This window comes from Pinus tabuliformis, chromosome 2_2 (assembly GCF_031772625.1).
Source record: "Pinus tabuliformis cultivar Carrire ecotype Pingquan chromosome 2_2, CPIR1, whole genome shotgun sequence".
Classification (NCBI taxonomy): Eukaryota; Viridiplantae; Streptophyta; class Pinopsida; order Pinales; family Pinaceae; genus Pinus; species Pinus tabuliformis.
Genome location: NC_142300.1, coordinates 482,005,974 through 482,026,061, shown reverse-complemented (window position 1 = coordinate 482,026,061; position 20,088 = coordinate 482,005,974). Strand labels below are relative to the sequence as shown.

The 20,088-nt window shown below is 35.8% G+C and overlaps 1 long non-coding RNA gene across 1 annotated transcript; it reads right to left on the bottom strand.

Annotated features, from left to right (window-relative positions):
- Positions 1–14,575: 14,575 nt before the first annotated feature.
- LOC149193446 (uncharacterized) lies at positions 14,576–17,061 on the bottom strand. Its single transcript, XR_016254450.1, has 3 exons — positions 16,636–17,061; positions 15,667–15,828; positions 14,576–15,533 (listed from the first exon to the last, which is right to left on the bottom strand). It is a non-coding gene; the product is annotated as an uncharacterized LOC149193446 (long non-coding RNA).
- Positions 17,062–20,088: the final 3,027 nt, after the last annotated feature.

Genomic DNA, 20,088 nt, shown 5'->3' with positions numbered 1-20,088 from the left:
CAGGCAGCAGAGCCTTGTTCTCGCACAGTCACGGGAAGCCGTTGTTCACTGCTCAACTGCGTAGACCTTGGTAATGTGTATCATTTCTCCCGCACCAAGCTCTGCAATTTGACTCCAGCTCAGACTTCCTCCGCCTACTCCCTGCTTAGCCATTCCGCCAATCTCCCCACTGGTAGCTCTGCATTGAATCCCGCCATGGCTCACATCCACCACCGAATGCGTAGCAGAAGAGGGGGTAGTCGTGGCGAAGGCATCCGTCCTCCTACTACGCCCAACCCAGAATCTGCCTCCCCCTCCTCTTTTCCTGACATTTCAAATCCTCATAGCTCCTTCTCTGGCCGGTATCCTGATACCCGTAGTGGCAGAGATCGGGCTCGACTCCATGGTGCCGGTAGGAGGGACACAACTGTTCATACGACCAATTTTCCCCTTCCCCCTCACCCCGCTCCCCACACGACTCAATTTCGTTTCCACAGCACCCTGCATAGGCCTGTTATCACAACCACAGTCACCATCACCTTCTCTGAGGAAAACGACCTGCAGGAAGCTCTGCCAGAGAACAATGGTGAGCAGCAGAGGGCCGCTCAAAGGAACAGGAGTGCCCGCGACCCAGGCTGCTGAAGGCAGAGTTGGAGACACGCAGGCACCAGGAGGCAGAGCGAGAGACACGTCTAGTCTGTATGCAGCAGGAGGAAATTTAGAGTGGCACGTCAGCAGAGGAGGAGGAGTGGTACCAGTATGTGTGTCTTATTGAGGAAGAGCATGCCCCAGACGACCTCTAGGATTGACACTTGGCAGCCAGGTGGCACCCTTCTGCCAGCTGGATGTTCTTTTGCTGACTGGATAATTTCTGTTATGATTTGTTTTGTTAAAACTTTCTTGGTTATTTTTGCAATGTTTGGTATTTTTGGTCAAAACTGGTAACCCCTGTGTGGGTTTTTTCTGCTTTCATAGACTGGTTTCCCCATCAATGGGGCAGTCGAGATTAGACTGTTATATTTTTTGATAAATGATGTTCAGCACTGCTGAGGCCCGTGCCTCGATGTAATTATATTTTTTTTCATATTAATAGAATAGTTTTACTTAGAAAAAAATCATAATAATATATATTTTAAAAATTTATGTTTAAATTTTAAAGTCTTTAAAAAAAATATAATTAAAAAAATATTTTGAAGAAACAATAAATATTATAATATTTTTAAAATATCATATTCATGTGTCACTATTCTCAAGTGATAAATATTTAATAATCTTGAGGATGAATGTAAACTATAAATAAGATTTATGATTCAACCTCTATTACTGAGGTTTGTTATTTAACGTGTCTAGATCCATTTTAACTCCTGATATCTCTCAAGGTGCAAACCTCTTTTCTGAATGTAAAATATTTTAATTAATAATTTTATTTATTTATTTTTATGTAATTTGACTAGGTCAAAATGTTTAGATAACATAATATAACTGGACATTACAACAACTCTTCCATACTGGGATGAGAGTGTCTCTTGGCCCAAAAATGTAATAAAATTAAATTAAAAAAAATTATTTATAAAATATTTTGATTGTGAAATGAGAGATGGATTTTGGGCATGTGGTATTGATGAGCCATGGTATTGGCCCATGGTATGGTATGGTTAATAATATCCATGGTAAAGTGGGGTGAGTATCCATGGTTAAAAGTCTTGTTAATTACAATTATTATTTTGGTTGTGAAATGAGAGATGGTTTCGGGCATGTGGTATTGATGAGCCATCGTATTGGCCCATGGTATGGTATTGTTAATAATATCCATGGTAAAGTGGTGGTGAATATCCATGGTTAAAAATCTTGTTATATTGTAAGTGTTAAGTTTTTTGTGCTTATTAATGAAATTTAAATATGGTTACAAAATTATTAATGAAATTTAAATATGGTTATAAAATTAAATTCAAATAAAATAGGTAAAAAATATTTTGAGTGTAAAATGAGAGATAGTTTTTGGTCATGTTGTATTGATGAGCCTTGGTATTGGCCCATGGTATTGTAAAAAAACTATTTACAACTTAATAATATCTATGGAAAAGTGGACGTGAATATCCATTGTTAAACATACTTTTATATTGTAAGTTTGTGTGCTTATTAATTAAATTTAAATCTTGTTACATAATCATTATTCTATTTGATAAGGTCAAATGGATATTAACTTATTATTTCTACTTATGTATTTTTTTTTTGTAAGCTACTGCATTTCTATTATCTACATCAAATTTAAAAATACAAACTTAGGAACCTCAATCCGCCCAAATGGGAAACCGGATCTGTTGGTTCCTCTTCATCAGACGTTCAATACTGTTTTTCATTCTATATACTGTCAAAAAAACTTTGCAGGACATTAAACCCTTTCACTCCAAATGTTTCCAAAACTATTCTTTCCAAGATCTGCTAAAAGACCTAACTTTACTACTACTGTTGTGGCATGCAAACTAATATCCAAAACCAGAGCATTATCATCTAAATTCAAAAAAAGATAGTTAACAGGCCTCTTAATTCTCCGCGTTTCCATTTCTGGTTTCATTGCTGTGGTTGGTCTTCACCAGCTCCTTCAGCATCTCTCGAATTTCCTTAAGTTGTTTGTTCTGTTGACGAAGAAACCCTTCGATGTTCGCCATCTCCTTCTTCGCTGTCGCCGCTTCCTGAGCCATTTCCACCATCTCTGCCACTACTTGCTCCATGACCTTTGCCAAGAGATGCTTCAGCACCCAGTATGTGTGAAGAGCTCGGCGGTACAGAGTTAATCTGCCTATTTCTACTTATGTATTTTAATGTAATATGTATATTATGATTTTTTTTTAAACTAAAAAGTTGTTCCTAATTTTATTAATAAAAACAATGTTACAATGTAACAAATTTGAATTTTATTACTTTTAGCTTTTATGACCACTACAACATCTCCCTTGGGCTCTATATTAATTTTAACATATATGAAAATGTTTATCAATTTAAGTATTATAAATTGGACATATTAATATAACTTCGACATATTAAGCCGACATGTAAAAATGTTTACAAACTTTCTGACATTACATCTACACATTACCCCTATAATGGGTTGTAAGCAAAAACTAAAAACATTTCAATTGTTATTAGCTATTATTTATTTGTTAATAAGGCATACTACTAACACTTTATCAGTATATCGATGGTTTTAAGTTTTAATTAATGAAAAAATAATGTAACGACTAAATGACAAATTTCACATAAACTTATAAATTATATCGCAATTTAAAATAGACATCAAAATAAAATTAATACTATACACCTGCGATACATCTACAATCATAAGGATTATGAATATCGGCCTATAGTGACCTTTGAGCACTTTACATATATGCATTCAATGATATTTATGAAGGTAATAAACCCATCATATATGATTGCGAATGAGTCTTTTAATAATCAGGTGGATGGATCCATTCGGGGATACTCTAACATTAATGAACACAGCTACCCATGGCACGACTCACTTGGTTGGCATTCACATGTGGCAACACGCTGGCGAGCAGCCTGACCGAGGTGAGGTACTGATGTCCTATACCACCATATGGCTTTCTCTAGCATCGTCGATCTTCTGTTGTCGATCTGATGGTGGAAACATGGCTAGAGTCCATTTCCTTAACTGCCCTCTCACATCCGCTACTCTGGTGGTTCATTGTTACTGTTGCCTGGGTCTCTCGCGCTGCTCTGTTGTGGTCAGAATTTTCTCTAGTGTTCCTCGTTGCGCATGGGTGCTCTGGTTTGGAAAAGAGATGACGACGTCACCTTCCGGAGCAGGTATATCAACAGTCTTAACGTTCAGAGGGTTTATTTGCTCAACCTTGAGGGTTTTAACACCGATGCGGGGTTTTCATCTACACACCTGTTCTAAAGTTTAACATCGATCTACATGCATGGCTCTAGAGGTTATATAGATGGAGAAAGGCGACCAACGCTCTGAGGCACCAGAAAAAGGAAACATTTGCTACGGCCATAGCTTACTGCAATTCATTTTTATGATAATCTCGCTATTGATTTTATGTATTTTTTTATCCCGACTTATGGATTCGCTACTAAAACCCTTCATCGCTTTTGCGGGTTATCGCTTCAGCATGCAGAAGTCTCAACTCCAGGTAAGAAACCCTATCCTCATTAACAAATTAATATTACACCAGAAGGGTTAATCTCGGTATTACATTTACTAATTCATGGCGTTTTATTACAGGTAAGAATCTTACGGGGAATCTAAAATTTGGGTCTTCGGCCATTAGATTCGTAAGGTTTTACAACCTTCCGTCATTTTACAGGTTGGTGGTGAGACCTCGGTAGTCTATTCCGGCCTGCCATTTCAGGGTTTCACAGAGGGCTTTTCTGTTTAGAAGTTAGATTAAGAGAAGCACACATAACTGCTCTTTTTGATTTAAGTTATTCCAACGACAAGCTCTGGCTGTCGAATCTTTGTTTTGGATGCAAATTTTAAATGCATTTATTTTGTGACAAGTTCTGAGATTTGAGTTTGGTTTAAAGAGAGGACGGATGTATTCCTTCTTTTAACGCACACAAGGGCCGACAATACCTCTAGGTGGCCTCTCAGATAGTATTTGATGTTTTTCTTTAGTTACTGAGAACCGTTAAGTTATGTAGACTTACTATTGATACAATTGTTAGTATGATATATTCGTTTTTGTCTCAATACTACAGAGTTCAAGTCGTGTGATCTTAATCGTATGCACACACTATATATATATATATATATATATATATATATATATATATATATATATATATATATATTCGAATAAGAGACTCCGTCCAACTCATTTATAACAATTTACTGTATATACCTGAGTTTATTCATTACATAGAACCCTATGGGAAAAGATTACCCGAGGGTTGTTACAGTCATGATATATAATGAATTTGTTCTTTACTTAACTCCGAATAGGAGAATCGTTTAATCCTGAATTCAACCTTTTAAACTGCTGAGTTTAAGAATATCTATGTTTATTCCGGAGTCTGTCAAAAGATATTTGTAACTCCTCTGTTTTACTGTTAGATTATATTTGGTAATATGATTAAAAAATTATCTCCTATTTCGGATTGGCAAACAATTAATTCCACTATGTCAGCTCCGCTATCCATCATATATTTAAGGGTTTTTACACAAAAGTGAACCCTCTGCTTTGTCATTAGTCTAACCTGCAAATTAATGATAACATTTGTGATCTAGCAACTTAAACAACATTCTATATTACACAATCATCTTAAACAACATTCTATATTACGCAATTTATGATCCTGTCAGTCTAGAGAAAAACACACAGACCAGTACTAAATCTTGGAGGTTCTTTATCTTACTTACCTGTTATCCTGTAAACAATAATAACAATAATAATACTGTTTAGAAAGTCTCTCCTCCTAGCCACAAGTATGGAAATCTCGTCCAGACTCTCCCCCAAGCACTTTCTACCTTCCACGCTGGATTATATCCAGTTACAGTTAGTACCATAGGCCTTGGGACTATTGTCAAGCCTCTATCTCAATACTCTCTGTTCACTGTATTGAGCAACCTTCCAACTGGTTTGTTCCACCTAGCTCTAGGATGGATTTTCTTGGCCATTACCCCTCTCTATATTTCCTTTTTCAGGCCAAGGGTAAATGTTTCTTTGTAACCATTTCTTTTAACTAAAAGAAAACAGTTTTATTCTTGTTAAAGTAGTGTCACCAATAATTTAGGTAATCACAAGATAACCATAACAAATGTTTCTTGGCCTTCCAGCCTCAGTCATTTAATGTTAAACATCAAAATGAATTAAAACTTAAATTAACATCTAGTGAAGATTTACTTAGTAATTCTCAGTAATTGTAATGCAATTTTGGGGTGTTACATCTCCCCCCCATACAAGGAACACCATCCCTGGTGTGCTCTTCCTTTAAAAAGCAATGTCGGATAAGCCTTTCGCATAAATTCCTCCTCTTCCTGGGTGGCCCCTTTTGGGCCAAAGTGCTTCCATTGCACTTTAACCTGGGTGATGGCTTGCTTCTGGAAGTTGGTTTCTCTCTTATCAAGAATACAAAGCGGTTCTACCAGGAACTCTCCTTCCAGTTCGACCTAAATATTTTATCAGTCAATAATGTACTGAGGGTTATACACATAATTTTTTAACAAAGATACGTGAAATACATTGTGGACCTGAATGTGGCTTAGTAGCGCAAGCTTGTAGGCCATTGATCCAACTCATTCCAAAACTTGAAATGGGCTACAATATCGGGGTGCTAATTTAGCACAACCCTACCATTGCAATGAACTTCTCCAGGGCTTCACTCTTAAATAAATGTGATCTCCTGGTTGAAATTCCTTATAGGTCCTCTTTTTATCTGCATACATTTTCTGTCTATCTTGGGCTGCCCTCAAATTTTGATATTCCTCATGGTTTGCATTTCTGCTAGCATGTCAAGACCTAGTGCGAACTTATTAACTGGATTATTCTAGTCTATGGGCACTCTGCACTTCCTCCCATACAAAACCTCGAAGGGCCTCATGCCTAGCGATTCGTGGTGTCCATTATTATATGTAAATTCCAATAAATGGAGGCAATTCTCCCACTTATGTGGTTGCTGCATCACAAACATGTGTATCATGTCTTCCAATACTTGCTTTATTCGTTCAGTCTGTCCATCCATTTGGGGATGGTAAGCGGTACTAAATTTGACCTGAGTACCTAAGCCCGAAAAGAGAGTTTTTGAGAAGGTGGAAGTAAATTTCATGTCCCTATTCGAAATCACTACTTCGGGTATCCCATGTAGGTAGTAGATTTCCTTCATAAACATGTCTACAATTTCCACAGTTTTGTATGTGGACTTCACTGGTATGAAGTGAGTTGTTTTACTCAATTTGTCAACTACCACCATAATTGAATCTCACTGCTTCTTTGTGCGTGGTAAGACAGTAATGAAATCTAGGGATATAGTCTCCCATTTCCGTTCCAGAATGGACAATGGTTGCAATAACCCGGTGGGATGTTGGTGTTCTGCCTTAACCCGCTGACACTCCAAACATTTGGACAAATATTCTGTAATATCCTTCCTCAATCCAGGCCAAAAGTACCCTTTTTTGATGGCTGAAAACACTTTTGGATAACCAGGATGGCCAATACAAGGCTTCCTATGAAACTCATCCAACACAAAAAGTTTAACCGAAGTTTGGTTAGGGACGTAAATTCTGTTCTTAAGGGTAAGGAGATTATCAGAGTTTATTTCAAATTCTAATTTTTCATTTTTCAGCAAATTTTGCTTGTTGCCAAAGGAATGAATACTCTGGATCTCTGTTAGCTGCTTCTTTTATTATTTCAGGAATGTTTGAACTTGGCTCATCTAAACCTCATAGATACAATGTAACTTTTTTCTTAGTGCGTCAGCAACACGATTTTCCTTCCCTTTTAAATGTTTCATTTCAAAATCGAATTCACTCAAAAACGCTGTCCATCTGGCCTCTCAAGCATTCAAGCTAGACTAGTTAAAAAAATTGTAAGGCTGCTATGATATGTTAGCAGCAAAAATTTATTCACAAGCAGTTAATGTTACCACATTTTAAGTGCATGCACCACTGCTGTCAACTCCAGATCATAGGCTGAATATCGCTGTTCATATTCCTTCAATTTTTGAGATTCATAAGAAATCACCTTTCCTTCTTGTGTTAGCACCCCACCAACGCCCTCTTTGCTTGCATCTGTGTAAACCACGAAAGACTTTTCCAGATCTGCCACTTTTAACACTCGTGCGATGGTGAGTAGATGTTTTAGTTTTTAAAAACTCTATTGACACTCCACTGTCCAGTGGAAAGCGCGCCCCTTTTTCTGTAAGGAGGTCATGGGAAAGGTGATTTTTGAAAATCCCTTAATAAATCTATGGTATTACCCAGCTAAGCCCAAGAATGATCGGATATCAACGAAATTATTTGGAGCTATCCATTCCATGATTGTTTTGATCTTTTCCAGATCCACTGCAATGCCATCTGCTAATATAACGTGACCCAAGTACTGGATCTGATCCTTGAAAAAGTAGCATTTGCTGAATTTGGCATATAACTGATTTTCCCTTAATGTTTGCAATATTATTTTCAGATTTTCTTTATGCTCCTCCTGACTCTTAGAATATATTAAGATATCATCTATGAAAATTAGCACAAATTTGTTAAGGAATGGCTGGAAAAATACCATGCATCAAACTCATGAATGTGGCGGGGGCATTGGCAAGGCCAAACGACAATACCATGAACTCGTAATGACCATAGCGAGTGTGGAATGTTGTCTTGTAAATATCCTCCTCCTTTATCCTTATTTGATGATAATTGGACCTTAAATCAATTTTCGAAAATATCTCAGCTCCTTGTACCTTGTCAAAAATCTCATCAATACTTGGTAACGAATACTTATTCTTGATGGTTAGTTTGTTTAGTTTTCGATAATCGATGCATAAACTTAGGGTCCCATCCTTTTTTTGTATGAATAAAACGGGGGCTCCCCAAGGGGACACACTGGGCCGGATATACTTTTTATCTAAAAGCTGCTTAAGCTGCATTTTGAGTTCTGTTAATTCAGGTATGCTCATGCGATAAGGGGCTCTGGGTATAGGGGCTGCACCCAGAATTAACTCAATGGTGAAGTCAATGTCCCACTTCGGTGGTAGACTCGAAATGGATTCCGGAAACATGTCAACGGATTCTTGAATAATAGGAATATTTTTCAGAGAGGTCATCTTATTTTTAGTGTTTGTAAATCCCACCTGAACATCATATATTTGGAAACCTTTTCTAATTCATCTTCCTAGCTGGCTAGAAGTAATGGGACGTAACTTGGTATTAGTTTTAATGCCTCAGAGTTCATCCGTTTTGCCCGATTCAACAATAAAACTGACAGTTTTCTTTTTGCAGTCCACTAAAGACCAACACTTTTCTAACCAGTCCATTTCGATTAGTATGTCATGAGAACCCAAAGGCAGTATATTAAGGTCTACGTAAATAGGTTGTCCCGAAATCATTATGGGACAACGTTCTGTCTTTGCGGTTACCCTTCTCTTGGTTCCCATGGCTAGTTGAGCTAACCATGGTTTTGAAAATTTACGTCTTGGAAATATATATTTATCTACCACCTTAGGACTAACGTAGCTTAAGCTAGCGCCTGGGTCAAATAAAACATAGAAGGGTTGCTTAGCAATCATACCTTCACATTCGATCATGGTGGGCTGAAATTCTGCTTGATGATCATCTAGGGAAGCATTAATTCTGGGCATGCTCCTTGCCATGTCTCCCACTGTGGATTCCTCTTGCATATTTGATAACTGTTATGTTCTTGATTTATGCAAAGAGTTTTTGTAGTAGTGTGATTCTCCGCATCCCCATCACTGTAGTGGAGGTTTGGTTTGCGATTCATTTACAGATTTAGCATCTCCTTCCGAATGTTTGTTTTCTGGATAAGCCATATTAGGTTGATTCCTGGTTGGAAATATATTAAGGGGCTTTTGCTTTACATTTTTGCTACCTACAAATCTGGACTATTTGCTTGGAGGTAGACTTTTGCCTTTCCTTTTTAAATTTCCCTTGGGTCCTTCATTCTTTTGTTTCATTTGTTGATAGCAGATGTGGGCTTTCCGCACAACGTCATCCATTGTCTTGGGGTAATCAAACTCTAATTTCTCTTTCATAAAATTGGGCAAACTGCTAATGAAGCGCTGAATTTTGGCATTTTCTTCTTGCATGTAAGGCACATAACGTAGCAGGGAGGTAAATTGTGTCACATACTCATCCATGGTTAAGGTTCCCAACCTTAACTCATGGAATTCCTTTGCCTTCTCATCGTAATAACGCTCCGTTAAATACTTATCTTTGAAATTCTTTTGGAATTCATGCCAAGTAACTTCCTCTTCATTGATTTTCCTTACTGTTTTGATTTCTTCCCACCACAAGGTGGCCTTTCCTCTTAACTGATAAATCGCTAATCTTGCTTTCAGTTTATTTGTGTACTCTGAATCTGGAGATATTTGCCCATGTCAATGAGCCAAGCTTCTGCTGCCTCTTCCGATTCCCCTTCAAAAAGAGATGGCTTAATCTTTTTAAATTCACCTTGTAATTCATTTTTCTGTCTTTTGGTTTTTTACTATTCAGATACATTGTTTGAGTGCCCTTCTTCACCTTCCCCATGTTTCTCAGCGGATTCAACGTTTTCCTCTCCATGCTGCGTTGTTTGGGTCTTCTCTTGGTCTTCAACACTAGGATCTGGATGTCGTTGATTCTGTTTATTGGACAGACTTCTTAGTATCCTCTCTTGTTCTTCGCGTAATCTTTCATTATCTGATCTTAAATTCATCATTTCAACACGCAACTGCTGAACAGTTTCTAATAATGTTGCATTAGCCTGTCGTGATTCTTCGCCTAGCTGTATCCATATGTCAGGATTAGCGTTTACGTATGTAGTTTCGGGTGAACCGGTTGGCTGAGGGCTCCCTTGCATTTTTCCCTGTCTCTTTTGTTGGTGTGATCTTTATTTATTAACTGTTTCACACATAAATTTGTTTAGTTATAAGGAAGAAAAAAACTGAAGCAAAATTATTTTCCTGTACATGTCTGTTCCAAAAGAGTCTCAGTGTACAAACCTGAGCTCTGATACCATTTGTACGAATAAACGAAAAATTTCACATAAACTTATAAATTATGTCGCAATTTAATGAGTCTTTTAATAATCAGGTGGATGGATCCGTTCAGGGATACTCTGACATTAATGAACACAACTAACCATGGCACGACTGGGTTGGTTGGCATTCACATGTGGCAACAAGCGGTGAGAAGCCTGACCGAGGTGAGGTATTGATGTCCTATACTGCCATATGGCTTGCTCCGGCATCGTCGATCTTCTGCTGTCGATCTAATGGTGGAAACATGGACAAAGTCTATTTCCTAACTGCCCTCTCGCATCCGCTACTTTTGTGGTTCGTTGTTATTGCTACCTAGGTCTCCTGCTTTGCTCTGCTATCGTTGGAATTTTCTCCAGTGTTCCTCGTTGCGCATGGGTGCTCTGGTTCATAAAAGAGATGAAGACATCACCTTCCAAAGAAGGTATATCAACAGTCTTAACATTCAGAGGGTTTATTTTCTCAGCCTTGAGGGTTTTAACACTGTGCGAGGTTTTCATCTACATACATGTTCTAAAGTCTGACATCGATCTACAAGCATGGCTCTATAGGTTATAGAGATGGTGAAAGGCAGACAACGCTCTGAGGCACCAGACAAAGGTAACATTTTCTACAACCATAGCTTATGCAATTCATTTTTATTATAATCTCACTGGTGATTTTATGTATTTTTTTTTTTTATCCCGGCTTACGAATTCACTACTAAAACCCTTCATCGTTTTTGCAGGTTATCACTTCATCATGCAGAAGTCTCAACTCCAGGTAAGAAACCCTATCCTCAACAAATTAATATTACACCAGAAGGGTTAATCTTGGTATTACATTTTCTAATTCATGGCGTTTTATGACAAGTAAGAATCTTACGGGGAATCTAAAGTTTGGGTTTGCAGCCATTAGATTTGTAAGGGCTTACAGCCTTCCGTCGTTTTACAGGTTGGTACTGAGACCTTGGTAGTTTATTCCGGCCTTCCATTTCAGGGTTTCACGGAGGGTTTTTCTCTTTAGAAGTTATATTAAGAGAAGCATGCATAACTGCTTTTTTAATTTAAGTTATTCCAACGACAAGCTCTGGTTGTCAAATCTTTGTTTTGGCTGTAAATTTTAAATGCATTGCTTTTGTGACGGGTTCCAAGATTTGAGTTTGGTTTAAAGAGAGGACAAATGTATTCATTCTTTTAACGTACACAAGGGCCGAAAATACCTCTAGGTGGCCTCTCAGATAGTATTTGATGTTTTTCTTTAGTTACTGAGAACCATTAAGTTATGCAGACTTGCTGTTGATACAATTGTTAATATGATATATTCATTTTTGTCTCAATACTACAGAGTTCAAGTCCTGTGATCTTAATTGTATGCGCACAACATATATATATATATATATATAACTGGATAAGAGACTCGGTCCAACTCATTTATAGAAATTTACCATATATACCTGAGTTTATTCATTACGTATAACCCTATGGGAAAATATTACCCGAGGGTTTTTACTGTCATGATATATAATGAATTTGTTCTTTACTTAACTCCGAATAGGAGAATTGTTTAATCCTGAATTCAACCTTTTAAACTGCTGAGTTTAAGAATATCTATATTTGTTTCAGAGTCCGTGAGAAGATATTTGCAACTTCTCTGTTTTATTGTTAGATTATATTTGGTAATATGATTAAGAAATTATCTCCTATTTCGGATTTGCAAACAATTAATTCCACTATGTCAGCTCCGCTATCCATCATATATTTCAAGGTTCTTACACAATAGTGAACCCTCTATTTTGTCATTAGTCTAACTTGCAAATTAATGATAGCATTTGTGATCTACCAACTTAAACAACATTCTATATTACGCAATTTATAATCCTGTCAGTCTAGAGAAAAACACACAGGCCCATACTAAATCTTGGAGGTTCTTTATCTTACTTACCTGTTATCTTGTAAACAATAATAACAATAATAATCATGTTCAGAAAGTCTCTCCTCCCAGCCACGAGTCTAGCAATCACAACCAGACTCTCCCCGGGCACTTTCTACCTTCCATGCTAGATTATATCCAGTTACACTCCTCGGGCACTTTCTACCTTCCATGCTAGATTATATCCAGTTACAGTCAGTACCATATGCCTCGGGACTACTGTCCAACCTCTATCTCAGTACTCAGCACTTTCTACCTTCCATGTTAGATTATATCCAGTTACAGTCAGTACCATATGCCTCGGGACTAGAGTCAAACCTCTATCTCAGTACTCTCTGTTGATTGTATTGAGCAACCTTCCAGTTGGTTTGTGCCACCCAGCTCTAGGATGGATTTTCTTGCCCATTACCCCTCTCTAAATTTCCTTTTTTAGGTAGAGGGCAACTGTTTCTTGGTAACCATTTCTTTTAACTAAAACAAAACAGTTTTATTCTTGTTAAAGTAGTGTCACCAATAATTTAGGTAATCACAAGATAACCATAACAAATGTTTCTTGGCCTTCCAACCTCAGTCATTTAATGTTAAGCATTAAAATGAATTAAAACTTAAATTAACATCTAATGAAGATTTACTTAGTAATTATCAGTAATTGTAATGCAATTTTGGGGTGTTATAATTAAATACCTCAAGTTCTCCAGTTTCTAATTCACATTGGCATATCATTATCACCTTATTGACATATTTATGATTTTTTTTTTTTTAATTATTTCCGATTCCCACTTGAATTTATGTGTTATGAACAATGCCCATATTCAATGATTTAGTAGTTTACATATAATTTATTCTCCATTTTAATATATTTATCTCTTAGTCTCCCCCATAAGTTTCATATAGAAATTTGTTAAAAACAATAATATCATCTAAATGAAGATTTTAGAGTGTGTGTTCTTAATTAAATTTAAATATCAACCTACACAAGATGGACATTCTTAATATTACAAACTACATAAAATAGACATTCGTAATATTATAAGCTATAAGACTTACAATTTTATTCATTCAATTTTATACATCATCAAATACATGATACCCACTTTTATATTATAGAAACTATATTATAGAAAGTAATCATACTTATTTTCTCAATTGTATGTATCATTTTCTATCACACTCTCACCTTTTTCTTAATATTTCTAGAAATACAACTTCTATCTCACAATATTTTTCCACATCAAACAGATTAGAAGGTCTTTATTCATATTCCTCATCAAACCCCAAGATCGATGAAAGTATAATTTGCATTGTTAAACCATTTTTTATATACTTATGTGGGATTCTTACCCAAGATATTGAAAACACAACAAAATTGTTGTTATCAACATATATATGTATTTAGGACTATGGTTTAACATGCATTCTAGCGGTAATAATTAAGATTTTTAATAATATTAACAAATTTGTTAGTCTTTATCATATTTCTTAAGCTTTTATTTGTATGGATCTCACCAAGCTCTAAATAATATACATTTTAGTCTAACTTACTTATCTATTGTTGCAAGCATGTTAGATTTATATATTTTTAAGAGGTATAAAATAAGTTTATTCTATTTAATATATTTTATTGTTTTTTTATATCAGCATAAATCCATCTAAAATAAAGATTTAATTTTATATCTTCTATCATTTTTTCTTTCTTGATAAAATCTATAACTAACCTACCATATTAATTGGGAATCTAAAAAAATAATTCTCATATTTGTGTTTCATCTTTTAATTTTGTGTGTTCAATTTAGAGGGGTGAGCTGAGCTGGCATTCTTTATAATAACTATCATCTTCATTTCAGTTTAAGCGTCTTATCCCACTTTTTAATAAATAAAAACTATAAAATGAAGTATTGAATTATATAAAATACAATTTACTATTTTTTTGGTGTAATATTTTAAATTTTGAAGCATAAGGGCGACGTCAAACATCTCATAAATAAATGTATAAAGCTGGTGTTATGATGGTATGGTATTCATGGAATTCCCTGGAACTACTGCAACTTTTAATCACATGTATCATCCCTTGACGATAGTTATCTTTGGCTTGATTTTGTTTTGAATGGACACACGCTGGAGGAAGCTCATCAATTCCCATCATCCATGGACAAGGGTCCGGAGAAAACACCAGGGACTTGGAGGCTTTATTCTCATTCTGAGACGCAATTAAATCCAATACCACTGGAACGCTGTCGAACTCAAAGAACGTATGCTTGTCGAATGGTATTTCCTGCAGACAACACACGAGAAGAGTGGTCGCCATAATCGTCCTCAATTATAGGGTTCGAAGGTACCCTTTCGCCTTCTCATAGCAATCTCTCTTTATTGCCCACTTTGAATCTTTTTCATATAATATTTGATAGAAAGAATTTCATCAGAATTTGGACAGCTTAAATCACTACTGGAATATTAATTGACATCCCCTTTATTGTGCAATGGGTTTTAATCCAAATTCAATTTCCATGCAACTTTTGAGAGGGACCATCCAACAGGATTTGGTCGTGGAGAAGAACCACTGCACTGCACGCCTCGGGCTGGTCACATATTTATGCATTTTTCCTTTGAAATTAAATCACAATCACAGATTTGAGCCTCTGTACCTGTTCGGATTTGTCAATAATGGCCGTTACATAAAATGCTCAGATACTTGGCTAACTAGTCCAGAGTAATTGTTGAGAAAGAGGAACATGTATTTGCCCTTTCAGACAAATGGCAGACTCTTAAGGCTTCTTATGCTATTTAAGCAAGTATACTCTGTTCATTTCACCAGATATTCCAAACATTTATGATTGCAAATTCTCAGAACTTGTCATGGTGAATTTACCGTTGGTTAAAACCAACACCATAACAAACCAGCTTCAAAGATCCATTTAGATGAGCACCTGCACAATTATTATAATAAGTAAATAAAATCTGTGATCAATTCACAAATACAAAAACCATATGAACAATTAAGGGAAACAAAACCCACTGCTCAACATAAAATTCTAAGGTCACTGCAAAAGTGATAGGTACCTGCAAAATCATTGTCGCTTGCATTTTCCATTAAATCCAGCAGCTTGATAGAGTGATTACACCCCTAGGGATTCTGGCCCTAGTGATCAAGAAGTGATTACACCGACGAAGATTGTTATAGAAGCTGCAAATGCTGTGTCCATATTCCCATTGAGCAGCACACTGGATACAGCTGGCCGAGGAACAATGAACAGAGAAAACTGACATAGATGTTACAAAGCCTCTGTCCATTTGCCATTGAGTATTAACTGAAACTTCGATGCAAATAGCCAAAGATTGCAAAATATAGACAAAGAAGGGATTAGAATGAGAAACAGAGAACTGCCATCGGCTGAAAATCTTGGTTCAACTCTCAAATCGGTAGTTGCTTTAGCTATTCTGCCACAGATTATTTGCATATAGATTTAAGGTCAAATCATGATGGCTTCTTATATCTTGCTATTGAGGCTACTTCTACCAGGCTTAAGAAGGCCAACTGACTCAAATTTGCAAGCTCTTCACCCGTGCAGTCCTTAAAACCATATGCCCATATAATTTCAGATATGTTATTTATATAGCAGTATCAATGTAATGGTGGTATGCATTGAATGAATCCACAAACACTATCCAAAAATTACAGATCTGGGGTTAAAGATGAGTTCGATCTAACTGGATCCAACTCAAACAGATACAGAGAATCAAGATGGGTTCAGCAACTCAAACAAGTTGAAATACTTCCACTAATACCATTCATAGTATGGACTCTCTCAAACTTTTATGTACAAAAGTTTCATCCATTGAAGGTGAGCACAATTAGAAATTACTCTTAAATAAAACCCCACAGCGAACTAAAACTGAGGTCTTGTATTCCCCAGGAGAGCTTTATGCTACACAAACTCTGATGGAATTCTTTCATTGTCAAATATTTTTTATGAGAAAGATTAAGAGTGAGCAATAGCTAGAGGCTATCAAGAGATGGGGAAAGGGTACCTTCCAATCCTAATTGCGAAAAGATTATGGGAACCACTTCTCCGGTGTGCTCTGTGCACCAAATACCATTCCACGGACATGCGTTCTGTGAGTTCTCAGCAGTAAATTTGGACATCAATCCAGTTGAATCAAATTTAACTGTCTCTCTGAAGGACAAAAGAGCCTCCGCGTCTATGAATTTCTCAAACCACCCGCGTCCATGGATGATGTGAATTAACGAACTTCCTCCAACGTGCGTTCATTCAAAGAAATTCAACCCAAGAAAACTGCCACCCAAGAGCTCATACAGATCATCATATAAACGATCTTCTTAATCATCTGAATATGGCTTCTTAGATCGACTAAAAGCTGCAGCTGTTACAGTGGTTGCAGCCATGGCGGAGGCCATGACTACAAACCACAGAAGCAACATCAGAAAACCTCCCACTACATTGAGTCGTGAATTCCATATGTTTGTGTGTCTATAAATAGATAAAAAATCCCATGAAGACTCTGTCGTGGAGCGTGGGTGAAAAAATGAATGGTCCACATGAGTTGTATCTCAGGGTTAAGTGTAGAATACTAAATTAACTTTTTGACACACACCTCAAAATGCGGAAGAAAACCCACTACTTTACTGTAGCTGAAGAGCCGGCAGCTTTATTTTGCTAAATATGTTTGGAGTGTCTCAGGAGGAATTGTTCGGATGGTTAAAAATAGTTGGAATATTGAACCCAAAAAATATTTTTAATTATATTTTTATGGTGGAGATAAATTTTCATAAATTTTTGGGTCATCCAAAATTATAAAATTTAATAATTATTATTTAAATTTACCAAAATTTTGTCTAATTTTATCATATCTCATTGAATTTCCATAATTTTTAAAGCAAAAAATTCTTGACTACCCAAAACCATAAAATCTAATAACTATTACCTAAATTTACAAAAATTCTACCTAATTTTATTAAATCAAGTTTAATTTCCATAATTTTCAAAGCAAAAAGAGCAATGTGGTGAGTTCCACTTAAACTCAATTCCACGCGTGCCGAAAAGTCTGTATCAGGATTGGAATTTGAGTTGTTATCAGCCCACGGAATTTGAATGGCAGATAATATGATGGCAATCCTTTTTTGATCTTTTCCTTTATGATGGTGGAATTCCACCTGGCAAGTGGGATATGGAAAAAAAGTGATATGGATACCCAGGAAAAATAAATTAATTGATAAAAAAAATAAAAAATTACTTGATAAAATATTGTATGTATTTTTTATTTAATTTAAATGTTTTTAATAAATATTATTTCAAATTAATTGAACAAGAAGATTTATTTTACAATCTAGTATAAGGAGATGTATAATTTAATTTATGTTAAATTTAGAGTTGATAAGTGTCTTTTAAAAAATACTTTAAATGAAAACATTGTTACTTATAATAAAAATGTAAATAATTATAAATATTTGATTAAACATTAATAATAATGTTTTCATTCTTCTAACCTAAATAAAGTGTTTAAATATGTATATTAATTAATATATTTCAATATTGTTTGTGGGAAAAGGGACCTACCACCTCATAGAGTGATTTGATTGCTAAGTTTTGAACCTATGACCTCTTAGGAAGAAACAAGTGCTCTTAACCATTAGGTCCACTCAAACTGTAAGTACTAGCGTGTTTCAACAAACAAACAATTTGAAAAAATTAACAATTTATTTTACAATTCAAATGCTCTTATTAATTATATTTACCAAATACTTTTTTTCTTTTTCTTCTTCAAGTTTGACATTGGTGAGGCTATATCATGGTAATGTCCAAGAATAACACCTAAATAGGGGGAATTAAACCAATGACTTCACATCTACGAGTGTCTTAATAGCCCACCCGACACTGTCTATCCAAGACCCCGCAAATTTCTCATCCAACGAAAAATTCTTACAAAAGATAACTGTAGTAGTTTTTAAAACATTATTTTTATGGTTGAAGTGGATTAGGCACCATCAAAAACCTCTTACACACCCAAAATCCTGAAAATTGACAAGTGTAACCAAAATTAAAAAAAAAAATCCACCAAATTTTTTCAAAATCAAATTAAAATTTCAATTATTTTCCAAATAAAATTGTAGCTAAACTGCGATATCTTTCATTAGGGGAGAGCTTCCTAATGTTGTGCAGGGACCAGTAATTGATATAGTATTGGTCCCACCAAACCACCAGTAATTAAGACTTTTGAAACCAAAATTTAAACAGAAATAAATAACATTATGTATAAATAAGTATTAATTTATGTCCAAAAATCACCCATACATTGACTGGGCCCACAACTGTCCATAAATAGTATTTTACTACTTAATACTGCAAAACATATTGACCCAAGTAGAAAACAGCTAAAGCCATAAAGGCTTCCAAATTGGTCTATTCCAGAAGTACGAAATAGCGGTCACTTCAGAACCCACTCATCAGGACTACAACTTTGCATCCCAAATAAATATGCCTACCTGCACATAACAAAAGGGAATGTATGTCAGCCATAACTGTTGTGTTGTTCAACAACTAAACACCCTATGTTCAATAAATGACACCCAACCCAATAACATTTAAACCCACTTTGTTCAATAAATGACACCCAGACCCAATAACTGCAATAAATGACACCCAACTCACTCTATTTCTCATTAAAACATATCAAAGCACATGGATCAACAAATAACCAATTCCCAACCATTAGATCACATCAAATTAAATCCATACCACACATTCAAAATGAAGCCATTGCAATCCATGTGCATCCATGTCCACCAATTAAATTCAAGTCCCCAAAACTATAAAAGAAGTCCACCCATTGTTGAAGTTGCATCTTATGCTTTCAAACGATTCAACAAACTTGAAGACAACATCACAAAATAGTGGCCAGTATATCCAAGTTAGTTATATGAATTACAACTCATTCTTCTTACAGTTCTGTTTTCATTGTTTTCATTTATCAGACTTCTTACATGGTCTATCTGGCCATAACTGCTAGAAGGATACGTGGATGGTTTCACAAATAGCCATTGAAAGTCGTTGTTCTTACAGTTCTGTCCATAGGGTTACAGTTAACCTTTTTTATACAGTTACAGTTACCCTTTTTTATACAGTTACAGTTAACCTTTTTTATACAGAGTTTATACAGTTACAGTTAACCTTTTTTATACAGAGTTTATGTATGTGTTCTAGCTTATTATGGCTACACTTATTCGATCATCAGCTTCATAGTGATTACAGCTTACATATCACAGAGGTTACGTATGTCGTGTTAGTACTGTAGTCACAGCTTGTTTAGCTTACAGGAATTGAACCTATTGAATACAGTCGTATCCATCTAATCAACGTCACAGCTTGTTTAGCTTACAGGAATTGAACCTTAGCTTACAGGAATTATTCGATCATCAGCTTCATAGTGATTACAGCTTACATATCACAGAGGTTACGTATGTCG